The following is a 25,351-nucleotide window of genomic DNA, read 5'->3' as shown; positions in this document are numbered from 1 at the left end:
TCCTCATGTCCGGATGGGTAAAGGACAGATCTCTTCTAGTTTGCAAAATGTGATCATTGGGAGATTGACTAGGCTTTCTCCTTGTAATAAAGGCAGACTATGATGATTCCCGTTGGCTTGAGAATTGTTCATTTTTGACTGTTGACATACTTTGAGCATTTTATTCTTTGCATGGTTCTGGAACAGTATGCACTGTATATAACAGAAAAAAAAAAGTCATTATGTTTTAGGGTATTTGTTTGGTGTGTGGTGTTCTTTGCTTTTGGTTATTGTTTTGGTTGTGGGGTGTTTTTTGGTGTGTGTTTGGTTTTGGTTTTTTTTGTGATGGCACTGGCTAGATTTTTACAAAATGATCCTTGTCATGACAACTTTGGACCAAATCTGAAGTTATAAGTTATTCAGAAAACTTATACGAAGTGCTAGTTATCTTTACTGACTTCTTGTGTTGTCATTGGGCTGAGCTGTCAACGGTCCACAGTACTGCACATGCTGAAACTGCCAAATAGTTGGCTTGACTGATAAATTACTTCTTTCAAATATTATTCTTGCTTTGAAAAGTATATTTTGACACCCGTATTCTTAATCTTTTGAATGAAATAATACAAATATTGTTGGACTTGCTGTAGACTTTCAGTTTTCCAGCTGTGTTTGGGTCTACATGTAGCTATCAGGTTGTATGCTAAGTATTCACTCAAGGTCTGTTGTTTGAGCTATTGTATTACAGCAATGTAAAGAAGTTTTATAACAATATAAATGAGCACTTAACTCATATTGGGTTTGCAAGGAACTCCAAAAACTACAGTCAGCCTCTAATACAGTTATCGATAATAAAATTATTTTTCTGGCACTTCGACACTTAAAAAGCATTAAGATTCAGCAGTCGTTAAATACAAAGGAAAAAATTGATTACAATTTGGAAACCTGCTATGAGTTATGGAGTACAACTATATATTTTCATCTTTTACTCTTTAAAAATTAATCTGTTCCTTTTATCTCTGTTGTATAAAAGGCCATGTTGTTCAAGCTGTGTGGACAAGATGAGCCTCTGATTGTTTTCTATTCCAGCTGTAGCTTTGGAAAGTATATTAATGGCAAGGACTCATGGAGTTGCCTCTATATTTGAGCTCGTTATATACCTTGAAATTTTATTCATCTATTGGAAGCAATATTTTGGAAATAATTGGAAGAATATGCGGAAGGAGATACTCTTCAGCATGAGCAGTGGTTCAGGATCTGACCTTCTCAGCACTGGCTGTGATGATAACTCTGGGATTGAAAATATGAATTTGGATCCTCTCGTTCTTGTTTGCATTAGTAAGGTGTTCTCAAAATTACTACTGTCGCTAATCAATAATTTTTCTCTTAAAAAACCAAAACATAATCTAGGATTTCTTTGATATTGTATTAATGTTTTAGGTTTTAAAATCCTTTGTTCTGGGCTTTGTGTCATCACCAGTGGTAGCATTGACTACTTTGTTAACTGTGTGGTCTGTCCATCCCTCATCCCACTCAGAAAAAACTAGTATATATTTCTTTGTAAGTCTCCTTGCAGTGCTGATCAATCTTCTTACTGCTTTCTCTTTCTCCAAATTCATCAGCACTGTTACCTACTTTGCCTTCAAAAAAAGGACCATGCAACCATTTTTATTTCATATAATAGTCCAAGAGAATTGCATTTTCTGTTTGAAAAACAGAAAAGCAAAAAAGCAATCATTGGCTTTGGGAGTATTGGTGTTTTTATGTTTTCAGCCACCACTCTCACGCATGGTGTTCTGAAGCACTCGTTGACCTCTCTGGATAACTGAGAGTCACCCAGTCTTGTGCTCCTGTCATTAAAAAGATGATTCGCTTTTCCAGGTCATCTTTCCAATTGGATGTTGCACACGCTTTGCGTTCAGAGTATGTGGAGATAAAAGTAGCAGCAAACAGACGTAAAGCACTAAAGGCACATAGTACTAGTTCACTAGAGACTGGAGTGTTTCATCTGTCCTTTTATACAAGTGTTTTGTAATTTGCTGGCGTTTTTTTCTGGGGTACGTTCAGCCAGCGGTCTCCCAGCTTTCTGCATCAGGACACAGAGAAGTCTACTTCAGGGTGTTCCTCGTCACGGTGGCCATGCCTGACGCCGTGACCTCCACCTGAGGCTGCCGGCTGGCCTGTTCTTGAGGCTGCACTTGACCGGCGCTACGAAGCTCCAGTTTGAGAATTCGGCAGCTGCCTGCGAGGAGAGGGCATGGGTGGCAAGAACACGCTTGGGCAGTTCTTCAACAGCTGCGTTGGCTTCCTTTTGGCTTCTGGGTGCAATTCAAGGTTTTGGCCTTGATTGCTTTTAAGCCTAACGTGACTTGAGCTCTGGCTGAGAGGCTGCCGGCTTTTCTGAGCCAACATAGCAATTAATGTCAACCGGGATACTTGACCTAGATCATCCTGGTTTTTAATGTCAAGTAGCCATTGGCAGGAAGTTCTTCGAGAAGGACTTTTGAACTGCGGAATGTGTTCCCAACCTGGTCTGGTGGAGTCAGCTTGCTGAGCGGGCTCAGCGCCAGGCCTATCTTATTTCTTTGCCTATGGAGATGAGGAATTGTTCAGTGCTTCTCCTCTTCTCCTTTGCCCCTGAAGAAAGGCAGGTTAATGTGGGTTTATAATCGCTACACTAAGATTTTTCACTTGAGCCATGTGGGAAGACAAGTGAAATGTATTTTAAAGAAAAAAAATAACCTACATGCCTTTATACATAAAAGGGCCTTTTTCCTGAGAGAATTTAATTGAACGTTTTGCATGAAATGAAAGCAAAAGACATTTCCTCACACAGACCGGTTTGAAAGTATGGCAAGTTAAATTTAGATAAGTGCTGTTTTCTTTCAGCTTCGTGGAAGACTCTGCAGTTCACTGCCAGGCACAGAAAGCTTCCTTCCTGCTGGGAAAGGAGATTTGTCAAACCATTAAAACTATCGCCAGCTTCTTTAAGCTTGAAGCACCCTTCCCAGGCCTCACAGCTGAATAGACTGTAGTAGGGTCTGCTTTACTCCACCAGAAGGTGTTTGATGCTTTTTTCCTAGTCGGGTTATTTCTGATGAGGTCAGTTCGGTGAAGAAAAACATTCAGGAGCAAAAGTAATTTTAAGAAAGAAGGGTTTTGTCTGGAGTGCTGCATGACAACTACACACCAAAGCTGGAGTGAACTGTTGGAATATAAATACAGTCATTGCTTTTGCCTGGTAAAACTCTGTCCTCTTACAACTACAGTGAGATGTCTGAACGTTTATTAGCAACTGCCCAACAGCCAACCTACATGGCTGTGGTTATAGGAATATATGAAGGAGGAAGAGGGGGGAATAAATTTGATCTGTTCAGGGAGCTGGGACCCATTTCTAACAGTACAGCCTACGTTGTGCCTCTTTTTGCTCAGGTGAGAGACTGCCTGGTCCCACAGGCTGAGAGAGTTCAGCTTCCATGTCTGCTTTGGGCAGGACAGAAAATGTCTAACCACCTCCCTTTCCTGAATGTGTTTTAACCCTTTTCCAGTCAGTCTGGCTTCTGGAGAACTTCAGGAACACAGTGTATGAGGAAAAAAAGAGGAATTAAAGAGATTAGAAATAAGGAAAAAAAGTTGCTTGTTTCTGGAAAATGTTAGGAAATAGAAGTAGAATTAGAGAACGTGAGAATATTAATAGTTTTAGTTCTTGACTATCCAATAAAAATGACAACTCGATAAGGAAAAATAAGAGCTAACAGATGATGAACCTGATGAGGTGTTTCAAAGTCAGCTGAATATTCACTGGTTTCAGCAGATCTTGGTTAATACTTTTTTTTAAAAAAAGGTGTGGAACAAAAGGAAAAAGACTTCAGAAATGGAAAACTTAAAGGAAATAAACTAGAAGAAAATATATAGGTCATATCTAAAGGGAAAGATCTTTTGGTAAGTCTTGTTTGAAGACTGGCAACAAAGAGAGGTTTCTATGCTGATGAGAAGAGTTACTACCTGGGGTGAGGCAATTCTTGTGATATCTGAGGGGAAAAGTACTGGAGGAAAAAGTGCAAGCTGCTGAATATGTCGAAATAAATATGCTGATTGGTGTCATGTAACTAAAAGCAGTTATGTGAAGGACTGCTGTTACCAACTAGCAGGCATCCACTATATTGAGTGGGAAATCCTGAGAAGTTCAGTGATCAATGTTTTGTTACTGACTCTTCAATGGAGACAGTTAAGATGGTGCTAGGGCATCGCGTGGGATTTATTGCTCCTGTGTGTGGTGGATGCATAATCCTTCTGGCTTTTTGGGTTTTAAGCAGGACCCTAAGTTGCTCATCCGTACCACTGTATTATAGATGGTCTGCCTCTTCAGTGGAAAGTGGGGGGAAGGCCCTATATATATTCAGCAAAGAGAAACAGGAACCCTTTTGAACTCTTACCAGGCTGGGGACAGAAACAGGCACTTCAAGGGTGTGATTCATTTGACCTCTTTTAGACATGCACCATAGGATGAGTTCAGTAGAAGAGCCTATTTCTTCCTGTGGGCTGTAAAGGGAGACTAACATGACCTGTTCAGATACAGACACCTACGCTGTAAACAGCTTTATTTGGTGAAGTGAATTCTGGCTTGGCATCCACATCTAAGGATGGAAAGGCAAGGATGCTCTGTTATTATGGCTTGCGGTTAAGTGTCAGATGCCCTCCATCCCAGTTTAGTAGAGACTCAACACCTTTTCAAAATGGATGTTGGCCTTTCACAGCCTCCAGAGATCTGCCCAGGTAGGGCTAACAATTTGTGCTGAGGGCATCACCCCCGTACCACCTCTTCACACACCACCATCCCTGTGGAAAGTGTATCGGGAGCAGCAGAGACAAAGCTCCTCTGGTTTCTGTGGACACCAGCTGGGCTGAGCTCTGAGGATGGATCCTGCGGCATCACTACAAGAAGCAAGCACGTGTATGGTTCGCCCAGCTCTGGAGCAGGAGGCACCTTCAAAGAGCTGGAAGTAGAGTAGCCTGCTGAATTGTCCCCATCTAGCAGCGACTGATTGATGGGTGAGGTGACAAGCGGTCAGGCAATGAGCTCCGTGGGGACACCGTTACTGGGCAGCAGGGGGTTCATTCTGGTGACAGGCCTGGTGCTTACCTGTAGATCGCCTGGTGTGCCTTTGTTGGGCCATGGAAAGTAAATGATTTATTGAGGATGGTTCCTGGGTGAAATCGGAGTGTTGTGCTGCATTGTTAAATAGGGACACATAAAGCACAAGAACTCATGTTTTCTTATTACTAAAAGTCAGTAATTTTAATCTTTTGTTTGGACTATAAGTATTAAGCAGATGTTACTATTCTCTCACTCTTTTTCTATCATATCCATACAAATTTGCTTTTATTACTTCAGGACTTTGAGATTTTTATTTATGCTGCAGAACTCCTAAATAAATACATGTACCTTTATTTTACATGGAAACTCTATTTATTTTTTTTTCTCTCAAATTTTCCTGAAGTTTATTTGAAATACTAGCAGATTATATGGCAGCTGCAGTATTGTTTCTCTGGGTATGCAGCATGATGAATGTCCCTGGAAATGTTTTTTTGTGGGTTGTGGGGGTTTTGTTTGTTTTTTTGTGGGGTTTTCGTGTGTGTGTGTGTTATTCCTTTTTTTTGTTGTTGTTCTTTTTAGGAGAAAAAGCTTTAATATTCTGTTATTGTTAAATGTGTTCCAGTTAAATTTTTCTGGCAATTTTTGTTAGGTAAGTTAAAAAAATGAGATTTAAGCTGTATAAAAATTCAAGCCACTGGACTAATCCTTTTTTAAGAAAACGAGAGGTGTCAAATTTAGTGTTATCACTATTATGAATGATCTGATTTTATTGTAGGACACTTTAAAAGGTAGCCTTGTTGAAAATGTCTTCATTTTTATTGCAAAAAACCATAAACAGATCATTCTCATTATTACACGTATTTTCTTAAAGTGCTCATTGTCTCTGTGCAGGCTCATTTTTATAATGTATGCATCTGGTAATGAAAATAATAATTACATTCTTTCACAATGAAACTGTGATTGGGGGGAGGGCGGGGGCGGAGTAAGTTCAAGTAATGCTAGCAGCTGGATTCATACCCAGTAAAGCTAGCTAATTGACTAGTAAGGCTGATTGTTCACTTAATGTGTTTTAAAGCCAAAAATTATATTTTAAAGTAGTACTTCTCTTTTTGTAATTCACACTCCATAGTTGGAAATACTACTTTTCTTCCTTTTTCTTCTTCTTCCCTTAATTTTTTTCCCCTTTCCTGCCACACCCTGTCTTCTTCCCATCCTCATATATATGATCTGACCTTCAGCCTTTAAGGGATTGCTCCTGTCCTGGGGCTGTGAGTGACCTGGGCACTGACTTGGAAGCGTTTGAAGAAGATGTGACTGAGGAGGTTGGAGACGTCGGAGAGAAAGTGGCTCTGCTGATCCACAAAGTGCACGGGGTGATGAGCCGCACTGTATGACCAAACCCTAATAAAGTCTCTCAATCCTGGGAAAGTCAAGGATGTAATCTAGAGCTGAGTAGCAAAACCAAACTGATGTGGATTAAGATAGAGCTATTTGGGTGAGTCTGTGTGTGCTGATTGAAATGTAGGACCTAATGCAAGAGTTGTGTTTGCAACATGGCTGACTAAAAGTATTTGGATTAAATCTGATGTATTTCTTTAGTTCCTAGTCTCCCTGCTTTTCATTTTGCTATTGCTTATTTTATTTGTTTGTGGTGTTGTGCTTTTTTCATGGTTTTTGTCTTTTTTTTTTTTTCCTGAATCCTTGCCTTTTCTTTTGTATCTTTTTTTTTTTTTTTTTTTGGCCTCCATTTATACTGTTTGGCCTGACAGTATCGTTAAGCACTGTTTACTTTCCCGAATATCCTCTGCATATCTTTCAATCCATATTCAAATGGGTCTACTCTTGAGTTAGGGCTTGAAAATAAGAGATGCAGCATCAAATGTTTTGAGAGCTTAGGACAAACCTCTGACAGTGCCTGGGCTCAGCATAGCCCACAGGTCTGTATTCAGGTCATCTTGCAGGCATAGATTAAAGCTCAAATAGTCTCACAGCCTTGAAATGCATAATGATTCCCCTTGTGTAACAGAGGGGAGGAAAATGAGGTGGGAAAGACATCAGACCTGGCCGTGTATGCGGATTTCAGTTTGAGGCAGCTGTAGTACCAGGGAGCATCCTCCTCAGGATGCCTTTCAGTCGTATCTGAGGCCTGGAGCAGCCTGAGTCCATATAGAATGTGATTTTTGGGAAGGCTAGTCTGATGCGTGCGTAAGTGCTGCATGTTTGGTATGGTGTTAATTTTTCCTTCTTGAGATTAATCATTGTAATGTTTTAATAAAATGGATGTATGACCTACTTTTTTAATAAAGCCAAATGGTATACAATATTAAAGACCCAAAAGATGCACTAAAATGATGGAATGTAATATTAAGACTTACATTGCATGAACAAAAAGCAAAGTGATTGTCTTTGAAGCTCCATCATTAACTTGGAAATTAATTTTGATTTTTCTTGAATTCAAACTTTCTACTTCACTCACCACCTGTAGCAGTTTATTCTAATACCCTTAGCATTACATGCTTCTGCAGGACCCATCTCTGTACTCATATTTTCATTCAGTTGCTCTATGTGACTTTAAAAACCTTTAAGTCATCTTAGAATATCTCCTTTCCTGATGAGAAATCAACCTGGATCCTTTAACATCTTCCTTACAAATGTCTTGAGATCATGTATCACCTTTTAAAAAAATCTTTTCTTGACATCTGTATCCTTATTTAGATTAAAAATGACAACAACAATTCTGCTTGCCCGCAACAGCTGTATCCTTCGGTCTTTTTTAGTGCAGGTTATTTAAAATATCCTTCCTTACTTATCTTCTCCTAGAGTAATTTTTTCCACAAGCTTACAAAACCAGAAAAATTTGGTGGTGAAAAGCCAAGTTTGGCATGGCAAAACTTGAGTTTCATTGGGGGATTTGTGACTACATATGCCCACTGCAAAAGTTTTGTTATGTGAGGCAGAACTTGATGGAAAACCGTCACACTGTGGTTTGGTTCTTGGGTTTCTTTGCGGCTGTTAAAAGCGAAGAGAGTGACCAGGGTGCTGAGCTGCACTGGTGGCTGCTCTGGAGGGCTGGACCAGCAGATACCAGGTCTCGCCTCTGACCCGCCGTCCTCTGCAGGAAGCAGCTTCATCCTCCGGTGTAGCTTCCGTCTGCGGGGAACAACTTCTGCCCTTCTTGGGGGAACAGCAGTGTTCTGCCTCTTGTGCTCCCCAGCTATGTCACAGGCATCAGACAGGAGAATGAGAGCGTTCTGGCCAAGAGCATCCCTATTAGAAACAGGTTAAAAGCTTCTGCATCTTTATATAAAGCCATCGTATATACATCAAGCTATGCGCTGCCAAGAACTTTTTTTTCTGAAATGTTGTGTTTTGAGAGTGTGCAGCGGCACGCTGCATATCCAGTGTTTTTGTTAACATCCACAGAACTAGTGTTACGGTGTGTTACATCTGACTAAAAAAAAAAAGTCCTTTATGGGGACATTAGCAAGTTCAGCAGGTTATAAATCTTACTTGTTAGAACTTCTTAATGGTTTTTTAAGAAGTCTGGAAATGTTTTGTCCAATGAATATTTTTTGGGCAACAAATTAGGAGATGACAGGAATGGAGAACAAGGTAGGAAAGGGTAAATGCTATGTGCAGCTGAAACTTCTAGTGACAGACCCAGAAACCAGAGCTCCAACCCATGTCCGGGTTTGTACTGTGCTTTTAGTGAACCTGTATAGAGCACTGCTTAGAAACTGAAACCGTAACTACTCTGATGGAGAAGCTCAGCTGTGTAAGTGCAGAAGAAAACTAGTCAGAGGTTTTGGCCCTCTCTTGATGTTTTTCTGGTGGGAACTGGTAGTGTGGTGTATGTAATGCATGTAATCAGTGTTTCTCTGTTGGTGAATGACGACGTGTGACATTTATGCGTCATGTTAGTGATTGTAAGAAAGTATGACTTTAGAAGTTGCTTATATTTAAAGTGAAACAGGAAATAAATCTAATAAAGTAAACTACTGAGAAGTAGAAAGTTGTTTTCTTGATGGGTGGATTAAAGAGTTTTCTGCATGTTCTTTACCATTATGAAAGACAAGTAAATCCTGTTTCCATGTGGGTTGGCAAATTTTTATGAGTAATTGGTCAAGTTAATTTAAGTATACTTTTTTTTTTTCACACCACTGACAGGTTTCCAGGAGGAACTATGTTCTTGCAGGACATCTTATACAGTTCATCCTCAAAAAACATATTGGGAAGGGGTTGTTTTATTTCTTTTTAAATAATAGAATACAATCCAGTAGCTTTGTTCCAAAAGCACATATTGGTCAGCCTTCATTGTTCTTGAAATTAGGCTTTTTTCTCATTTGCATTACTTGATTTCACTGTTTACCTAAGGAATGGGAAGATCTTCATATTTCCAATGATGGATGGTTGGTGTCTGTGAGTTTTTATTTTCTTTTTTTTTTTCTTTGTCAATCATGGTCTTTAATCTGCTCTTGAATTAATAATCTCAATTTTGCAAGTTTTGTGTTTGTCCCATTGTCATGTGTTAACCCCTTGTGTGTATTCTGTCATCCATCTGTCCTTCTGTTATGTCATCGTCGTGTTGTGTCCATGTTTCCCCCTCACTCCGAACTAGTATGATTAGATTTCTTCTGCTCAGGTTCAGTCACTGTTGTCTTTTGGTACTTATCCATATGCTTGTTGTAAGGTTCAGTAAAATAGAGGACAATTACATAGGCAAAATTCTTTTGTTGTATTTTTAGTTTTGAAACCTCCTGCTGATAAATGGAAAAACCGTGTCTAGAAGCTTACCAGATTGTTATTACAAATTCTAGTGCTTACATTTCAGAAAAGTTTGTTAATAAGGCAAAAACTTAGTGCTCTTACTTGTAGCTGATGGCAAAGAAACATTTGCTTGAAGAGCTTGCAGTGACCCAGTTTAAGCAGTTTGAGCTGTGCTAAAACCAATTCTGCAGTATCAGGGTGGTGTGTGGGGTTTTCTTTCCTCATTTTGAAAGAATCAAAGATAAATGTCTTGCACTTTAAGGAGATGAGCTATAATAAAACATATATGGATAATATGGCAGCAGTCCAAGAGCATTAGTATGCGTGCCCTGATGGAGTTGTGGTGGCAGCTAGCAGTCACTCTCAACCTGTAGCTGAATCTTATTTGGTGAGCACGGAGAGCCTTCCTCAGCGACCTGTGCCTGTTTTCATAGAATAGTTTGGGTTGGAAGGGACCTTCACAGGTCATCTCATCCAACCCCCTGCAATGATGAGGGACACTCATCCCAATTTAAGGCATTTGTTGCCTGGATTGGTATGAAACTGGTTGATTTGGAGAACTACTGCCCATCCTCTCTAGGGAGCGAACTTTGTTATGCGGTGTTTTGGCCACAGATGATGGTGTTTGTAGCCATGTGGATTAACTGCGTTAGGATGGAGCGTGTATGTATTGTAACAGAAATGTAAGGGTAGTATACAGTCATGCTGACATGGCACTGGTTCATGCTAACAGATATGCCTGTGAACTTATGTGAATTCTTACTCCATGTGACAGCTCTGTGAACACCGTCACTCCTGCATGATGATCTACGCGCAGGCTTTTGATAGAGGAGAGGCCACAGGTCCTTATGACACATGGTGGCGGAGAATCAGATGTGAGAGTGATTCTTCTCGCCCTGGCCCGCTTCCATTCCTTATCTAATTAGCCTTTGGGGAGGACAGCAAGGAGTGGGTGGCTGGCCAGATAAATTGTTACAGTGGATTGGATCTGGCCAGCAAGCTGCAGCTTGGGCATTCTGGTTTGGATTGTACAAAAGAAAAGGAAAAAAAGGTTTTATATGAATTTCTGATGTAGCTTGCCTTGAAAGACACGTACATTAGATATTGATGGTTGTTATGTTTAATGACCAGGTTCTTCTGTTCTTAAGTAGAAGGCTTTTGGAAGACCTTAGTAGTTTCTTTTCCATGATTCTCTATTTATTCCCTTTACTTAGGGCAGGAGTAATCTTTACTGCTTCTCTGCATTATTACATGCTGCTTGCAAGTGTTCAGGCTTTTACTTTATTATCCTTTGGAGACTCTTTCACAGAGAAATGAACCTTGATGTCAGGTGATAGTGAGCATGAATATTCCAGAGCCAAATTGCTACTGCTGTGGAAAACTTCATACATAAGAGAATTAAGGGAAGGAAATTTTCCATGAGACTCTTCCCGCAGACATTTCTCATTTGTTCTTTATATTCTGATGGTGAATGCGACAGATCAGAAGAGAAGGCTGCTTCATGAGCATGGAACATCTTTTGGGTAATGCTGGGATCCACAATGTAAAGTCATCTGTGTAGGTGAACTCAGTGTGTATAGTTGTTTGATTTGTTGGCTGTCTTACGATTTTTGGGGGCACTGTAATGTTAATTTTGCTCTTGCGAGGAAATAAATTAGGTCCTTTTTTTTTAATGGTCAGTACTTTGGGGATGCTTTGTTTGGTCCTTGTTAATACTAACATTCAGAATGTTGCAAGGAGGAAAGAGGTAGGGGTTTGTGTCAGTTCTCTCTCTAATATGGCTGATCCATTAACCACTGAAAGTTGAAACAACCTGTAGGATGACATCTGATATTTATGTATACAATTTTTTTATAAGGGATGTAAGTTGTATCTAAAGTAGTAAGCAAAACGTTCCACCTCCTTTATCTTTTTGAAATTTGTAGTCAGTTTGCATTTTCCCAATATTGCATGTTCTGCTTATTCATGGTTTCTCAATAGTAGTTCACTTGTACAGCAGGAAAGATGAAATAATGGAATAATGTTGTTTTTCATTATTATGGACATTACGTACAGTTCCAATAGCTCAAACGACTTTTGTGATGTTAATGAAAGCTTGGAAAGCTGAAAAAAATAATTTTAAGTTGCTTTTTGTCTTTGTTTGAAGAAAGCAATTTTCACAGTATTTTAATCTAGCAAATCTGTGTTTTTATGTAGATTCATGCATCTTGAAGAATGTGGTTTATGTCTGTTTGGCACACAGATATGTTAGTCATCCATAAATGAAAATAAGTGCAAAGTGACAAAAGTCTTGTAAATGTTTTGAAGTCTCTGGGTGCATTTAAAAAATTTGTGAAAGCTCCATTTTTCTGACTCTTTAAATCAATCCGCCTGGAAGTGGTGGTGGGGATGGTTGTACTACTGGCTAAGTATTAAGAATTAAACAAACCTAAATAGACCATTTTACACTTTGAGAAACTGGAGTTATGTTTTGTAGTGTATACTAAATACAAACGTAATGTGTCTTCTGAAAAAGCAGAACAGTTTTAGTGTGCTCCATATTTTCCTAAGCCACTCATTTGGCAAGATCTGCTGTAGTTTAAAAAATTGTTATGAGTATGGAGCTGTTGTCTGCTGACTTTATTGAGGCAATGTGTTTGGTTTGAGGGTTTACGTTAACTACAAGACAAATGAGAGGCTTTGTTTCTGAAAGAGTATATCTAGTGTTTCTCGGAAGGGGAAGAGAATAGTTCAGAATAATTGCCTAAGAACTTTCTTTCCTTTATCTTAAGAAAAAAACAACCAAACAACAAACAAAGAAAAAAAAAAACTTTACTGGTTCTGATGTCTCAGTCCATACCTAAGCTTATGGCACTGGCTTTGGCTAGAAACAAGATAAATCTAACTTGCTCCTGCTAAAGCTTCTGTTGACTTGAATGTGGGATTTAATACCACTTCTGAGTTATATGATAGGAAACAGTGAAGTTGTCTAAAACTTACAGAGATATTAGAGATTCATAAAGTTTTTAATTTCTAAGATTAAGGGAGGGGGAGCCTAATATGTTGCAAATTTAGATGTATGCGGTGAAGTGGGAATCCCTGTCTTGAATGTAAGGCAAAGCATCTGCAATCCTACGTTAACAATGTTGTGAAGTGAAATAACAAAATAGTAATACAATATGTGTGGTAGATGGATTTCTGACTCTCTTGCTAGCTGAAAAAGAGGTTTGAGTCGCTGTCTGACCTAGGAATTAGTATTGTTGAAGATAAAATGAAGCGTTTTGGGGAGGAGGAAATGCAGTTGGCAACTGAGTACCCAAATACACTCAATAATGAGGAATCACTGCTGACTGCTGTTGGCTTCAGCTATTTTGTTGGACACATGGCAACAGTATTACAGCATGATCCTTGCTGGAACTGTACAAGTGTAATTAATTCTTCTGTTGGGCTCATCTGGTTGTCAGCTTCTTACTCTCTTCTCAGAATAGCCTGGGGTACCAGGCTAAAGTGTGCACGTCTAATGTAGATGCACACACGTGGAAATAAAGTGCATGTATGCAAAAGATGGTTGCCTGCTAGACGCTTCCAGTTTTTCACTTCTCATAACTAGATGTATTTTGTGTAATCAGTATGCTGCTTCTTGCTTGTAATGATGTCTGAGATTTCCAAAGACAATAGAAGAGTCTTTAAACAACAGTATTTGAAGGTGACTGTTGGCAATGTAATGCCACGTTTTTTTTTTTTTTTTTTTCCCCAGGCTTGTGATATTTCTTTAGCAATCAGGTGCTGACAAAATATTAATAATAGTTAATACAGCACAATCAAAAGTGTAATATAAATGCTTACTTCCCCCCCCACCCCGCCCCCCAGTCCCACGTCCTTAATTATAAGAAGGAAGAAGTGATACAGAAGCCTAAGGAGGTTGGTTGGAGTGATTGAAGAAGAGGACTGGGGAATAGGAAATCTTATTTATTTTATAAAACATAATATAAAGGAACTTGTGGAATTTTTTTTTATAATGCAAATGTTATTGTTAAATATAGGTAGCTCTCCACCCCCCTTTTAAGTGCAAATGTAGAAAAGGTTGTGTCTGGCAGAGCAGAGGAAGGAGCTCAAGGACCTGTTTCTCTACTGGATGCCTTCAAAGGCTGAGAGTGGGAGGTGTAGCTTAGACTTTGAGATTGCAGGAGTTGGAACTGATTTTACATCATGTTTATACCTTCCAGATATGGGTGGCTGCAGAGATTGAAGGCTAAATTAGAGCCTACAGTAATGAAGGTAGCCAAGGAGAATTATTAGCAGACAACTGATTAAGGCAACTTTAAAGGATGTTTTTCACCATTTAAAGATGTTTCCAGACATCACTGTGCTCTGAAATGCACTTAAGAAATTCTCTGCTCTGCAGACAGCCAAAAAGCTGTGCTTGTGAATGTTAAAAATGACCTTGAGCAGAAGAACTCAAAGGTTGTTGGTGGCTTTGTACTGAATAAAATAAACTGGCACAGCAATGAGAAAAACCTGCATTAAGGTTCAGGGCTCTGATTCAGCAAAACACACTTAATCTTAAACATGGACACAGTCCTTATTCTTCTGCGAATGCTCATGTAATTCCTGATCAGGACACAAGTTAAACACTCGAATAAACCATGTTCATGTCTGTATGTAATATGGAAGGCTGGTAACATCCTTAGATGGGTATCTGAGATGTCTGAAGCAGGCAATGAACCACCCAAAACGAGCAGTGCTGTCTGTGCAAGCAGTCTGCCTCGCTTGTTTGAGATGCTCCTTGTGGAGAGGTGGCCCCATGTTTGGAAGTTACTGCTTTTGGCAAAACATTTGCAGAAAATTGTTGCTGTGAGTATTTGAGAGACATAAATTAAATGTCTGGTTTTACTAGCAAGATGCAGAAGATCCCTGGGTATTAATTGAGATCTCAGTAGAATAAGGTTATTTCCGTTGTCACCGTATAAACACTAATAATCTATTAACACTTCTCTTTTCACCTGTGGTTATGGAAAGAATCACTGTATTTGATCACTTTAATCTACTTTATTCAGTACTTGCCCTTAGCTGCTACGCTTAAGCAGTAGTTAAAATATTAATTTCTTACATACTAGCATAAGTAGTATATTGCATGCTCGTATAAGAATGCTAGCTATATTAAGTATGCTTGAAATTAATACTCTAATAGGGCTTCTCTACCTTTTGCTTTTTTACATCTGATTTCCAAGACTTTAGTTAAGATGGGTAGAATTCATGTAGACAATTAAGTAGATGTACCTAACACTTTATAATAGTATTCACCTTCACTTTTCAGCTATATTTTTCTTTTTCTTTATAGCCATTCCAAGACGTATCTGTGCTAATGCTTTATCTGTTACTTCAGCACTTAGTTTGTACCTGGTGATAGATTTCGTGAAAGCATAGTTATTTTTACTATATTAGTACTACTAATATATTAGTATATTACCACTGTAAAGAACAATTTATCAAATTTTCTGTTTAGGCAAGCTACATAAAATAAGTAGCCCCCCTTACCTAATTTGCACTTAAAATTAATTGTTATTGCTTTACACTGTAGCTGTCTCATAAACAGCATAGCAGAATGTATAATAATGAGAATCATAATTTACAAGTCTTGTCTCTAGAAAATTCTCACATACAGTGCTAGACCAGGGCTGCTTTGGATGCTGCCAGGAAGTTGGGTCGGCATCATTTTGGTGACATGGTCTCAGGAAAATTTTCCAACTGTTTTTGTTAATACCGGTACCGATGGAAGTATCTGCGTTTGCTCCCAAGAAAATGTTTTTGTCAGTAGCATCTTTGCTTTAGCAGATATGGTTTCATGTGATAGTGTTGTCTAGGTAAGAGGAAAACATGTTATGTTATATTCTGCCATCTTTTTTTTTTTTTTTTCTGCACAGAGGTACACTGTGTACAAAATAACTGCCTTATGCTTAAAGAACACTAACACTGTATAGTCAGAATCAGCAGTTGGGAGATGTCCACAAAACCTTAATTCTGCCAACCTGTACTTAGATGGGTTGTGAAATGCCCGTCCTGACCATTACAAGGCTCGCATGTGCTTGTGCGAGCGTGCCTGTGTAGGGAGCCAAGAGAGTAGAGAACAACCTATATCTTCTCTGTAATTGCTGTTGGTGAGAAACTGTAGCTGCAAAGACCACTTTTTTTTTTTTTAATCAAATGATTAGAAATGAATGACTGTCCTGGCTTCACAGGTGTTAGGGTGTCACGATGGCCAAGCACTGGTCTGTAGGTTGCTGCTGTAGCTTCTGAGCGGTGGCTGGGTGCTGTGCAGCTGCACTCGCTGCTTCCATCTGGCGTTCTTCGGACAGCCAGACCTGGAAAGTTTTCGCTGGACTGTTGTGGCCCTGGAAGAAAGAAACCCTGTATTTTTGAGTTTTGGCTTCTGCTTTTGGCAGGGCCACACAATGTGTCTTGTACTTGGCAGCAACAAGTATCTGACTTGAAAGCTTTCCTTGCCTCTTTAAATCGCCCCCCTCAGCTGGAACATTGCAACACCAGCTCTTTGTTTTTGTTTTGGGAGTTTTCACACCACCTGATGTTTGGAAAACCTGTAAGATATTTTTGTCGTGTTACATGTTAGAGAAACTTGAGAAACTGTGGATGTTCCACGGTCAGCTGTGCATACCATGAAAATACTTCTTAGTATTTTCTGCTGGGCTAACATGTAACATGTGAGCTACTTAAACTGGTCTTTCCTAATCGCTTTTCCTGGTAACTGCGGGGTAAACTGGAAAGTTTTCTAGGAAACACAATGTAAGACCCAGTAGTGCAATAATTGTGTAATAGGCTAAGTGGCCAAACTTTTATTTTTTTAAAACCACAGCTGGTTGCCTGAATGGCACCCTGTCATTCAAAGGCCACAAAACGAACACATTAGTGCAGAAGGATCGATGAACCTCATGTGTGGATCTGCTCCATCTCCATTTGCCAGGGGCCCTGAGGTGGTGGGGAAGGCATGTGTGGTGGTGTGCCACCTCTAGCCTCCTGCTCCCTATGGCTGCAGAGCAGAGTCAGGCTGGTCCGTAGGGCAGAGCAAGCCTTGAGACCGCTCCGAGTGATCCCGGGAGGTTGTTCTGACATCCAGGCACTGCGGGAACACTGTGTCCCTCTGTCCAAGCATAACAAGCGCCCTCAAAACCTTGGTAGGTCTGTGGAAAAGCCTCTGCATCGTGTGAGCTCCTCCTCTGCTGATACAGAAGGCACCGTCCATGGCATTACTGAAAAGTAAACCTTAAAATTGTTAAAAAGCCTTCTAGCAAGGAGGGTGTTCTGTGAGAAGAGCCACAGTTCTCAGGAGTTAATGTGTTTGAGTAGGAGGTGGAGGGTAGTGTTATAGCAGTTGTGACATAACTGCTAAAGCTGTGTCCTTCTTCAGTAAATTTGAATGTGTTTTGTTCCTATCCAGTAGACTACAGTACTTAAAAAATGACTGTACAAAACCAGACTAACCGGAGCCCTCAGTGCTCAACCGGAGAAGAATCACACCCCCCTCTGCTGGTACGAGAGGCTCCTTCTGCCTCTTCTCCTCAAGGACTTGCCTGGCCAATATCCTAGAATAGTAAAAGACAGTTCTGAAGTGCAATGCTGGCTCCTCTTGATTAAGCTGAGGTTATTTTAATATTTATTTTTTTCCTGCAGAAATTTGAGAGTTTAATCTGACCAATAACACCACTACTAAAACGTATGAGGGGAAGGTAGTGATGGTTTTTCTCTGCTTTCAGATGTGGGAATCCTCGTTACTTTCTAAGTGTACAGAAGCCTACTCCCCATTGGCATGCTCTTTCTTAACCGAGGTTGGAATTGGAAGTTCTATGTGCAAATATGTTTCTGAAGAAAGCATCCGTCGCTTGGATGTGTTGATAGTTGCATTAGAATAACGCTGCCAAATCCATTGGGTAAACCTGTGGTTTCATGGAGTGACCATGTGTTCCTAGGGCCTTTCCTAGAGGTTATCTCTGCGTACTTGCTCAAGTTTTTAGAAAGCCTCTGAGTCACTTGTCAGATGATGAGCAGTCAAGAGCCGGCAGGCTGGGCGATTAACTTATTTTTGTTTCCCCAGCACGTACAGTCATGCTCTCAAACTCTTGGTAGGCCTGTTGCTTATTAATATCCTCTCCTCTACTTCCTTCTTGGCTCAGGATGACTGAGAAGGAAATAAGAGGTTAAGATGAGGAGCGGACACTTTTTAATTCCTTCTCATAAAAGATGTCTGATGCCTGCCAAAGCAACCCTCTGCATGTTCTTGACCCTCCTCCTATCTGCCTTGCCTAAACACACAGCAAACATATCGTGGTAGGAGCTGCCACTTCCACTAGGAAGAATGATCTTCACCCATGGTGTCTGTGGAGGGGCTGGGACCCCTCTCTCCCACCAGCAACTTGAGGAGTGAGCCTGGGGACAGCCAGGGCCTGTCCCCGCGGTGCCCTGACACGGCGGCCAGCACCAGTGGGAAACATGGCAGCTCAGGTTTGGGGCCAGGACAGGGATGGGGATGGCTGTGTGGAGTAGCCGTCTGAATGTTCGGTATTAATAACAGCACTGTGCCGGCTCGACGGTCGCTTGCATAATTGTGTTATGAAAGAATGCTGCCGGGTGAACCGAGCTCCTCGCCGTGGCTCATGGCAGCGTCCCTCCAGCGCGGCTGTGGTGGGCTGCCTCCCGTGTGAGAAGGGTTAAGAGGAGACAGCATCCTGTCAAAGACCTTGTTTTTAATTTTGCCTCTCACACTGGCACAGATCCGGCTAAGAGCAGCCCAGATTAGTTCGGAAAACCTTTGAAGAGATTTGAGATGTCCTTCAGCCAGTTTGAAGGTTTTTGTCTTGCAAATCCAGTACAAGGGCGCCTGCAGGCATCTCGACCCTTGCTGTGCTGCTGATGCAGCTCAAGGTCACACTAACCCGCCCTGTGACATTCAGCAGCACACACAAAAAAATTATGCGGTGAAACTGCTTCAGCATTCAGCCAACCAACAACTTCCTCAGTTCCTCACTAAAGAAAGAAAGAAGTGTATATTTTTTTCTTTTTTTTTTTTGACTTCGTAGATTTTTGCTGCAGGAAATAATCCAGGATTTCTGGTGTGTGTGATGACAAGGTCATTTCTTAATTAGAACACATGTAAAGAACAAAGCTAAATGGCTTCAAAACAGCTTTGTAGTTGATGGAGAGGATTTAAATTATTTAAAGAGATAGTCACCCAGTATGATGGAAACTGAATTCTAAACACATTAACTCTTTCAGCACTCTACAGTTTCCATATGCTACTCAAAGGAAAATGTCAAACTTGATGAGCATTACTGCAACTACTGTTAAATGAACATTTTTATATCTATTTATAGTAAGGGCTGTATGTACTTTCTCTTATCAGAGTTATGAAAGCAAGATTTTTTCTTTTTTTTTTTAATAGTGAAATATTCCGTGTTGGCTAGAGATCAAGAGATAGCTATAGGAAATTGCTTCTTGGAGATCAGTAACTTAATTTCTACCACATTTCATATTTTGGTGAATGCATTAGAATAAATATATGTGTGTGAGAGTACGTGTATGAATTATAGTACAACTATACAGGTATTGTTTCAGAGCTGCTGCTGGAAGAGATCTGGACTATTATCCTCAGTACTCAGTGTGGTTGCAAGGCACAAGGATGTAAAGAAGGTGGATTTGAGATTAGAGAGCAGAGAATGAGAGAACTGACAAGATAACTGGCAACTTCACTTAGTTTGAAATTACTGTGAGCCGGCTGGAAAGACTAATTGTAGGAGGCATCTTGGAATTTGAATTCTGTTCCTCCGACTTGTTTCTTTGATTCAAAAGAAACCTAAACATAAAGGCGTTGGTGCAACTGTCTTAACCAATAGTTGGAGGTGGTTGTATGTTAGTTTTAATCTTATCTTTTTAATCTTATCCCCCAATTTTTTATTTTCTGGTTTTATTTTCTAGACTTCTTGTTCTGTCAGTGCCTGGGGGCTGGTGAGCTGGCCACCCTTCTGTGCTTGCCTTGGAAACTTGCACCCCTGCACTGGACTGCTGCTGGGGCTGACCCCCTGCCGAATTTATTGTGGTCTCTAGGACCTGCCTTTTGGTACCAGTGACTTTCCATCTTGGCTGCCTAAGAAAATTGGGGGGGGAGGAAATATCTGGAAATTTTTGACCAAGGAAACAAAAGGCAAAAAAAGGGTTGAAGAGAAACTTTGCTGGCAAACTTAGGGCTGTATGTATGCTCAGAGATGCCACTGCATGATGCATCCGAGAACTGAAATGTGGAGGGGTGAGTCTTCCCCCTGTAGTCTACAGTCTAGCACTTAACTCAGATTTAAGTGTTTAAAATGTAAATGACATAAAATTTACTGAGAGTTTATCACTTGTTTTGGTTTTTGGTAGTGATTTTGTGTTTGCGTGTGTTCGTGGGGTGTTTTTTGGGGGGGGAGACGGGTGGGGTATTTTTTCTTTTTTTTTTTGTGAGGCAAATCTTGTTCAGCTGGAACATGGGGCACAGCAAATGTCAAGCATTGGGGTGAAATGGAGTATGCTTACTAGAGAGAGATTGTGCTGGCTCTGAGGACCTGCTTGTGAGAGGATGAAAGTGCATTTGCCAGGATAAAGAGGGAAGATCAGGTGCTACAAATTCTTTGCACTGCTTTTTCTCCTTTCCCTGCGCTGTCTGGCTTGGCCAGAGCTTTTAGGAAGAAAACAATGGAGGAAAACAGGCTCCACACAAGAAGGATGGATAGGACGAAACTGATGTGCTCTGTGAAATCTGTACATTCCTGCCCTTGCCTGGGGTGTGCCGTGCCCTTAATATTATGGGAGACCTAAGCTCACCTGCTAGTAATTTCTAATTTACTGTCCTAATTCATCGATTTGTTATCGCTAATTGTACTTCATTTACTTCTGTGTAGTTTCCAGTACCTAAAGGGTTGAAAGGTTGCTGTAATTGGCACCCGCAGCTGCTCTTTCTTTTGACAGGGGATAATTTTGCAGCCTATGCTTTGTGTGACAGCTGCCTAATTGGGCATTCTCCCCTTGTAGCAAGCCTGCCTCCTCCAGCCTCCCTGCTGACAAATGGTGGTGGATTATAGATGAGGACACGCTGACCCGTTCGACCTTGCTGAGACAGCGGGGAGGGGCCTCCTGCTACTTGAGGGAAGCTTTGGGTCATTTAAAGGACAAGGTCATGAGCCAGGTGGGGAAATGACATGATATCACATGACAATAGTCCGATGACACGGTCAGTGTGTCAAGGACAAACTCATCAGTATTGATTAATGCTGCTTTTTCCTGGTGTCTCTGCGAAGCCACTGATATTTCGAAAACATTTTGCTAATTTATTCCAGGTAAAGTGCCAAATCTTATTTTCGGGGTTCTTTTGGGAAGTATTTGTACAGTGTTGTCTTAATACAGATCACACGAAAAAGCACTGTTATTAAAACTCTGCCGATGATAATTTATGGCTTCATCTGGATGTTTTTGGTAAAATGTGCGTCTGTATGTACTGTAATGAGAATGCCAGGAAGTATGCATGATGGGCCAGAACTTAAGGGCAGGGGGGGAAAATCCCTGCTTTTAAATTTCAGCATTTCACTTTTCACTCCTACTTGAAATGCACATGTATGAACCTTTATGAAAGCACGTGTATCCGCATATGTACAGCTGACAGGACTGTGGGAGAAGTGTTTGAATAAAAAGAACCAAAGAGAAAAGTCAAATATAAATTGGACACTTAGAGTCTTATATTAGTTCAAGGGCAATAGAGTTAAGATAATGCCTTGCCTATTTTAAGAACTAACACAGTATCCAGCTATGCCAGGCAATAAAAACCTGCTAAGTGGGTTTTTGAAAATGTTGTGAATACAAGTGACAATATTTTGCGAGCATCTTCATATTGCATTTCTATGCTAATAAACTTCAAGGTAAATGAACAGCTTGTTTGACATTTGCTTTGTTAGACAATAATAAAATGCTTTCTTCTGGAGTAATTAGACTTGATAGATTGATTATGTTAAGTGGTAAAGATAAATACAATCAAAAAGAAAACTCTCTTGAAGGGAGTTATTGCCTGTTTTTGAACTTTAAGGCTGTCGCTGTGTTTTAGCGAATGCTTAATGGCGTGTCTCACACGCATGCACACACACACGCATGCACGTACAGGCACAGGCAGCGTGCACCGAGTTTCTGCAACAGCCTGTTAAGCCAGGAGAGGAGCATTCACCTCGGAGCACGGTTCCCATTTTTGTGAGATCTGATTTGTTGTTGGAAGCTGTTGTGGCTGAACCCCGTCAGTTCACCAGGATGTAATTTTACTCCCCCGAGGTAAAAAGCCATCAGTGGTAAAGTGTGATAAATTAGTTCACTCAAGTAGACGTGCGTGTGTGCGTGCGCGTGTTTAATTCTGACCTTGCTGTGCATGTGTTCAGCTGCTCTTGGTGCCCGAGTCAAGCCTGGTGGAGGTTTAATCCTGTGCCCTTGTACACGTATACTTGATTAGTAGTTGTGGTTATCTCAGCAGAAGACATTCCGCCCTCCTCCTTGTATTGGTTGGGACCCGGGCATTGGGGAGCCAAGTCGAAGGAGAAAGAAAAGAGATTTTGCATTAGTATTCTATGAAAGCCTTACTGTCTGCAGAACAAATTGATTGCTACAGTGTACCTGTGCTTGGCACCACTGCTGTGAAAGAAAGGTATGGTTGTAATCTGTTTTATTATATTACATATTGTGACACTCCAGGAATGTTTAACATTCGGCTCTTCTGTGGCACATGCTAGAAGTCTTAAGTAAAGAAAAAAATATGTGAATGAATGAAAAGTATGTGAGGATTTCATATCGGCAGCTTTGTTTACTACAACGAGCTAAGTAGCCCCTGCTAATGAGACAAATTTATTGTATGTGCCAATGGCAACGTAGGGAGATGGATAACTGAATTGTCTGTATTATATTCAGTTAGTCACATATGTTTTAGTAGTTGCTACAGACTTACACAGATAAAATTCTATTTAACCTTTTAAGGGGCTATTAGTTTAGCTTTTAAATGTGAAGTATACTTGAACATGCATGTGTCTGTCTCTTTGAATGAAAATGTGAGGGTTTTTTTCCAGTTTTTAATCTACTGCACTTTGTGGGGGGGGGTGTTATGTGAGGGGAGGTATAAAAATATGAAAGTCTTAGATGTGCTGTTATGATAAACAGAAGAAGAACAAAGCTGAGGAAAAGTCTTACAGAATTTGAGCCTTCATCTGTCCCTCCTCCCCAGTAATGTGTAAATATGCATGCATTTTTTTAAGTGAGAAAGCTAGTGCTCTTTATTACCTTAACTCAGTTGCAGACTTTACACAGTTGATTCTCTGGTTTTATAGATGCTCATCTGATGTCAGTTGTGTGTTTGACGGGAGGTATGAAGCACTCCATTAATAAAATTCAGGCTGTTTCAGAGAGAGCTGTGCTTATTGCTTCGTTCTTGGCATCACTGAAGTTGCGTTGGTGATTATGTGGATGTTTGCTTGTGGTCACTCCAAAACATCTGAAGTATCTGCTCTTGCCATGCAGACATTCCTGACTAATTAAGTTTAGGACAGCTGGCAGACTCGTCCTGGGCATTTAAATGTGCATGTAAACCTAATCTAGTAACTTGATGAGAAAATGAAAATCCATCTTTCCTGGTGTGTTATCACTGTGCACAAACCACAGAGGTATTTACAAAATCCTCTCTGTACTCTTTGTCCTGGCAGGTGACAAGTAAATGAGTTGCTTTAAAGAAATGAGAGACTTGGAAAATGCTGTATGCTGAAGAGCAGTCATGCTCTATAATAGTTACTTCTGTCATATGGCCTTGCTGACTTAAGATTAACACTTTATAGATGTGCAGTATATTTATATGAGTGTACCCTTGAGCTTACATTTTTACACCTTGCAAAGAGTGCGAATACGGCCATACGCATGCAAGTCGTTGATCTTCGAGATCCTTTGACAGCTAAGAAAATTTCGAAGAACCCCAGATAGGAAGGCTCTGTGATGTGACTGTACTCAAATTATGACAACTGTAGTTACAACTAATTAGTCAAAACTTATTTATTCAAAGCAAATATTTTCTGAGTGAGCTATTCTTCCCTGTGTGGTGGTGGTGGTGTTTTTTTTTTAATATAAGCACGTGTTGTACTGATAATAAAAGTCGGTAAAAACAGTTGCACAATATACACAGCAGATTGCAGGATCAAGGGACTTCACTATAATCAACAAGATTTTGGAGTTAATTGCAGTAATACTACAGAAATGGTTAAATCTTACCTTAAATTCTATATTGACTTTTTGTAGATTTTAACTGGTTAGTGTCAGGTGGTTGAGTTCCAAAGAGAGTTTTAGATAAATACAAGGCAATACTGCATTTCAATGCAATTAACTTCTGTTCATAAATAATTCAACCTATGACTTTAAATGATTAGAGGAAAACAAAATGACATGTGATTAAATCCAAGTCCTTGAAAACATTTTGCCAGTCAAGATTGCTGTGACTGCCTCGAGACTTCTTATAACTCCCCTTTTGAGTAGAGCCAGTTCTGGGAGTTGTGGCAGTTTTTGTTTTGGTTTTTTTGGTCAATTATTAGTGTATCAATAGAGATATGAGGTAGACTCTTTAGATCGTAATTAAAAGAGGACTGAGTGTATGGTTTTGATATCTCAATCTTCCTTGTGCCATGAAATATGTCAGCTTGGGTAGCATGTGATTTTCCTGGTTGTCCTGTTAAGTAGAAGGATGTTTGCAGAATTAAAGCTTTTACTGCCAACTTTACTGAATGAGCATGCCTTATAACAGTAAAATCTTGATGAGAATTTTGGAATACAACATTGCCTGGAGTAGATTGCTATATTTGGAAGGGGTGGGGGGAAGGGGCAAACAAACCGTAATAAAGCTAATCAGATATTAAAAATATTTTTACTTTACATTGGAGGTACGCGGTTGATTCCAGCATTGGTTAACTGGGTAACACCGCCTTTCCTCTGGATATATTTAATGAAGATTTAAGTAAGAGTTGGTGCTTGAGAGTATCCTCAACTTGGGCAGATTTTAGAGGCAAATTCCAGTTTAGGTATGTGTTTGAAAGGTAGCTATGCCCTGGCTGAGATTGTGAAATGCCTGTTCCCCATCTCCACCCCCATCTCCACCCCCTTTCCTTCTGTTATCTTGCTTTATCATAGTAAAGAGGAAGCTGAGGTGTTGCATAACTTCTCTAAGTAAATACATTTTTTGTGCAGATGCTGGGAGCAGCCTTAACTCAACCAGTGCTGCAGCTACCAGATTGCTGCTAGTGCTGAAGGCAGTTGTGTAAATAAAGGCCTTGTGTACTGAACTGAGACTGCCGCAGAACCTCTGGAGGGAATTATTTTGTCTATAGCGTTGGTTAACTTTCCCTGAAAATTAAAAGTGTTGCTGATACTCTGTTGGAGTGATGGAGGAGGATTTTATAAGGCCTGATGAAATAAGCTCTGGCATCTTTT

The 25,351-nt window shown here is 40.2% G+C and overlaps 1 protein-coding gene across 5 annotated transcripts in view; it reads left to right on the top strand.

The window, feature by feature from the left end:
• NRIP1 (nuclear receptor interacting protein 1) overlaps positions 1 to 25,351 on the top strand; it is a 103,459-nt gene that overhangs the window by 24,691 nt on the left and 53,417 nt on the right. Inside the window, exon 1 of one of the 5 annotated variants that reach the window (XM_065647235.1) lies at positions 21,157 to 21,198. The exons of the other annotated variants lie outside the window; for them this stretch is intronic. The gene's annotated coding sequence lies outside the window, so the exon portion shown is untranslated. Of the gene's footprint in view, positions 1 to 21,156; positions 21,199 to 25,351 lie in introns of those variants that run through there. 5 annotated transcript variants of the gene reach the window in all.

The sequence above is a fragment of the Caloenas nicobarica genome, chromosome 1 (assembly GCF_036013445.1).
Source record: "Caloenas nicobarica isolate bCalNic1 chromosome 1, bCalNic1.hap1, whole genome shotgun sequence".
NCBI lineage: Eukaryota > Metazoa > Chordata > Aves > Columbiformes > Columbidae > Caloenas > Caloenas nicobarica.
Note: the sequence above shows the minus strand (reverse complement) of the source record. Positions and strands in the feature narration are given on the sequence as shown.